General features: G+C 37.3%; 1 pseudogene; it reads right to left on the minus strand.

Annotated features, from left to right (window-relative positions):
- Nucleotides 1-3,541: 3,541 nt before the first annotated feature.
- Nucleotides 3,542-5,015, minus strand: LOC104099358 ((2Z,6Z)-farnesyl diphosphate synthase CPT6, chloroplastic-like; annotated as a pseudogene).
- Between the last annotated feature and the right edge of the window lie 358 nt (nt 5,016-5,373).

The raw sequence follows: 5,373 nt of genomic DNA on the forward strand, positions 1-5,373 counted from the left end.
TATTATTGTCATCATGCGTAGCTTATTATTGATACCATTCCCTGCTAGCTCTACATTTATACATGTTCAGGTTGTTTAGTCCAGTTGGTGTCTTGACTGTTCCTCGTCACTACTGCACCGAGGTTAGTCTTGATACTTACTAGGTACTGTTGTGGTGTAATCATACTACGCTTCTATACATTTTTGTGCAGATCCAGTGCCTCGGATATTGTTGATTATTAGCTAGATGGTTGAGCATTGTTGTGGAGACTCAAGGTAAACCTGTCGTCGCGTTCGCAGGCTTCAGAGTCACCTTCTAATACTATTCTTTTATTGTTTAATCCTTTTTCGAACAGTTGTATTTAGGGATTTTTTTAGTAAACTCAGTAAAGCTTATGACTTGTACTACCAGTTTTAGGATGTTATTTGATGTTGTAAATGTTGAGTTCATTTCGAAATATCCGATTTCTGGTTAATAGTTCTGTTGGTTAACTTCTGTCAATTTATTCAATAAGTGTTAGGCTTACCTAGTCATAGAGACTAGGTGTCGTCACGACATCCTACAGAGGGAAACTGGGTTCGTGACATGTAACGACCCGACCGGTCATTTTGAGCCCTAGCACGTCGTTCGATAGTTTGAGTCCATGAGTAGCTTCACTTAAGGTATTATGACTTGTACGTGTGGTCGGATTTGCATTTCGGGAAGTCCGTAGTTGATTTAGAAAGAAAATTCTCATTTAGGAAACTTTAAGTTGGAAGAATTTACTATGGTGTGATTTCAAGTAAATGACCTCAAAATCGGGCTTTGAAGGTTCAAACATGTTCGTATGATGATTTTGGACTTGGGCGTATGTCCGGATCGGGTTTTGGATGACCCGTGAGCGTTTCAGCGCCTATTGTGGAAAGTTGGCATTTTGGAAGGATTTTATAAATTTGGGTTGAAGTGCATTTCAATGTTATTAATGTTCGTTTGGGATTTCGACCCTGGGAATAGTTCCGTATGGTGATTCTATATTTAGGGGCGCGTCCGGAAGTGGATTTGGAGGTCCGTAGGTCGTTTGGGGGTCATTTGGCGAAAAATGGAAATTTGAAGTTTTTGGAAAGTTTGACCGAGGATGGAACTTTTGATATCGGGTTTGGATTTCGGTTTCGAAAGTTGGAGTAGGTCTGTAATGTCATTTAAGACTTGCACGCAAAATATGGTATCATTCCTAGTTGATTTGATAGGAAACGGACGCGCGGGAGTATTTTAGAAATTTTTGAGTTCCTGAGTTAATCCATGCGTTTTGGAGTCCAATTCGTGGGTTTTGATGTTATTTCATTGTTCGATCGCTTGAGCGAGTTCGTATGATGTTGTTAGACTTGTGTGTGTGTCTGGTGTTGAGATCCGAGGGCTCGGGTGAGTTTCGGACGTTCGTGAGGAAGAGAAAAACTTCAGTTTTTCTGATGTTTCTTGGCAGCTGTTTCAAGTCTCGCAAATGCGAGAATTTGTTTGCATTTGCAAACCTCACATTTACAAGAAAGGCTTCGCAATTGCGAATAAGCCTGACCTGGGCAGTATTCGCTTTTGTGAAACTTTGGTCGCATTTGCGATCTCAATAGTGTCTGCATCTGTGACTCCTTGGTCGCATTTGCGACCTTGGCATTAGAAGCCCATGTTCGCATTTGCGATGGATTTGTCACATTTGTGAACCAGGTGTCGCAAATGCGACATCTGAGGCTTGTGCATAACTCTAGGAGCTCTTGGAGGGGGGTTTTCACCTAGCACTTTGAGGTAAGTAATTTCTACACAACATGAGTTAAATACATAGATTATGAGTAGATTAACATGTAAAAACTTGGTAAAAATCAAGGGTTTAGATGAAAACCTAGGTTTTGGATAAAAATGGGATTTGACCACGAAATTGGTTATGAAATGTAGTAAAAATCATATATTTGAGTTCGTAAAGTTATGGGTAACAACTTTCTTCAAATATTTTCGGATTCCGGGCACGTGGGCCCGGAGGTGAATTTTAGGAATCTTACATTTAGGGTTGGGTAATCACTTTAATAGTTGAAATATAAACTTTTGAACATGTATTGATTAGTTTATATACTATTTGATTAGTTTTGGTTTGTTCGGCATCAAATTGAGGGTCTGAGCATAATATTGGACCGGAAAGTAGGCTTTGAGGCGAGGTAATTCTCTTTTCTAGCCTTGTAAAAGGGAATTAACCCCATAAGTGAATTGGATTAAAATGTTCTTCTATCTGTGGGGGCTACGTACGCATGAGGTGATGAGAGTCCGTACGTAGCTACTAATTATGCTATTGTTCGGGTAGTCTAGGACCCATATCATGCTATACTTACAATATTTGTACCCTACTTATTAATTTAATTGCTTAAGTCTTTTGAAACCTGATAAAAGAATTACATTTCACTTACTTGAAGTTGTGAATAGAACACTTGACTGTTACTGAGAATTGGTGTTTTCCTTAAAATATTTTCTATTTGTGGAGCGGGCCGAATACCTCGGTAGCAGATAAATGCATCTATGGTTCGTGTCGTTCGACCCTCGGCAGTACACAGTCTAAATATTATGTTGGATCGGGCCGTACGAGCTATACATAATTTGCGCATGATAAATCTTTGGAACTAATTATAATTGATATTGCTTCTTATTGTTAAATGACGAGAATAAATTTGGAAAAATTTTCTATTAATAAAATAATTGTCCACTCACTTCTTGTTATTGAGTTTATAGTTGTTTCATACAATCCATGCTTAAGTATAATATCAGTATTTATTGTTAGCCTATAGTAAGTGTCGGAGTTGACCCCTCGTCACTACTTCTTCGAGGTTAGACTAGATACTTACTGGGTACGTGTTGATTTACTTATTCATACTACACTTGCTGCACATTTTTGTGCAGGTACATATATATCTAGCAGACTTGTGGGCGCAGAGGCACGGCTATTTCGGGGACTTAGGTGAGCTGCATCCCATGTTGCGAATTCGCAGCATACAAAGTCTCCATCAGAGTTATCTACCCTCTCATGTCTAATTGTACTTTCAGACAGATATTGTATTTCTAATATATTTTCTAGTTGATACTCATGTACTTGTGACACTGGGTTTTGGGGTGATTATGGGCTGTTCAGTATTGTAATTGTGAAAATACTATCATTTACTTTGTAAAGTCTATCCCTTACTATTTAATTGAAGGAAATTATGATTTCAAAAATACTGAAATGAGTAATTTAGTTAATCAATTATTGTTAGATGGCCTGACAACGGTGTTAGGTGCCATCACGACCTCTAATAGAATTTGGGTTGTGACAACATGGTATCAGAGCGCTAGGTTCACCTAGGTCTTACGAGTCATGAACGAGTCTAGTAGAGTCTTGCGGATCGATACAGAGACGTCTGTACTTATCTTCGAGAGGCTACAGGGCTGATAGGAGCACTTTCCTTATTACAGCCGATCGATATATAATATTTCATTCTAATTTAGATCAGTCCTCTATTGTTCCTTTCTTTTTTACCTTTTAAATTAATCAAACAAATTGCTTCATAAACATGCTGCATAAAGAAATCATTTAATTTATTATCACGAAATATTAAAACACACAAAATAAGCTGAGATACAAGGGCGGAAAAGTAATAATAATGGTTCAATATGTGTGTCCACCAAAACGTCTCTGTCTTCGTTGAAAAGAAAGTATGGCCTCCTTGAGAGCTTCTTCTCCAAAGTCTGGAAATAGTGTCTCTGTGAAGTACAATTCAGAGTAAGCGAGTTGCCACAATAAGAAGTTACTGATTCTCTGTTCTCCGCCAGTCCTTATAAGTAAATCAGGTTTAGCAAACTTAGTACACTTGGTAGCTAGTTCTTGCTCAAATAATGTATTGTCGATATCCTCTAACTCTAAAAGACCGTTCTTTACTTTATTGGCTATGCTCTTAGTTGCTTGTAACATGTCATAATGTCCTCCATAGTTTACTGCTATCATAAGATGAAGTCCTGCATTGGCTTTTGTGGTCTCCTATGTCAAGTCTATGCATTTCTGTAAAGTGATGGGAAGTTTGGATCTGTCTCCAATAGCAGACACTCGTACCCCGACCCTGTTCATTTTAAGTAATGAGAAAATTGAAAATATTTGTGTGTGTGTGTGTGTGTGTAAATATTAGAACAAACAATTACCTCATAAATTCTTCAAAGAACTCTTCGAACAGTTGCATCAAGAAATCAACCTCCTCCTGCTCAAAATAAATAACGGAAAAAAATATATTGTTCAAATATCATATACTAGTCGCCACGTCATGGATGAAAAACGAAACTATTAAATTGCAAATGAGGAATAAATCATGCTTGAGTTATTGCTAAACAATTATATTCACGAGTCAACATACTTCTGCATGCGTTTGGTTTTGGTTTACTAATATCGATTGGCTAAGTAATTGGGAGAACATGCATGCAATCATGTAAAAAAAATACGTACGTAGATAAATTCCGAAATTCAAAATAGGAATGAGGTTAAACTTTGGAGTTTCCCATTAATGTAGGATGCGTACCTTGGAACGACTCCAATTTTCAGTAGAGAAAGAAAAAGCAGTGATAGCTTGTATTCCCAGTTTGGAAGAAATGTTACAAATCTCTTTTAATTTTTGAGTAATTAACCTGTGACCTTCTTGCACAGGTAAGCCTCTAGCCTTAGCCCATCTTCTGTTTCCGTCCATTATTAAAGCAACATGTTTAGGGATATTTAGCTGATCATCAATTAGTTGGCTGAGTGAGTTTGAAATCTTGCAGAAACGGCCACGCGCAGATAAACACGGAGATGGAGATGGAAATGATGATCCAAGACCCAACTTAGAGGTCTTGGATGGGATAAGGAGCTGAGCTTGGGACGCTAACAAAGAGCTCATTTTCCTCAACCTTAGTTAATTGCACACTAAAGTGAATTAAGTTTAAAAAGGAAAGCAGGCAGCAATTTCAGTTCTGATAAAGGAAACTAATCTATGCTGCTTAAATAGGCATGCATGTCAGTACCCTTTGGGTTTGCTAATTGTGTTAAAAATATAGTACTCTACTTAGTATACAATACTATATTCCTCATTGGGTATATAAAAACTAAAATACTTATCTCTTAACATTTGGCAAACGTGTTCTTACGATTCTATTTAATATTGTTCAAAGATTGCCATCTAACTTTTTATTAATTAGATTGTCACTTTACATCATTAATTGCGTACTACTTTCCTTTAAATGTAATGAATTTTTCGAGACTTATTAAGAGACCCAATATCTTCGGCTATAATACCAATCAACCGATCTACTTCTACACTCGTCGACATAACTTCTTTATAGCTATTACACTCAAGTATCTCTACAACTCATAAAGTAGGATTTGTAAA

This window comes from Nicotiana tomentosiformis, chromosome 6 (assembly GCF_000390325.3).
Source record: "Nicotiana tomentosiformis chromosome 6, ASM39032v3, whole genome shotgun sequence".
Lineage (NCBI taxonomy): Eukaryota > Viridiplantae > Streptophyta > Magnoliopsida > Solanales > Solanaceae > Nicotiana > Nicotiana tomentosiformis.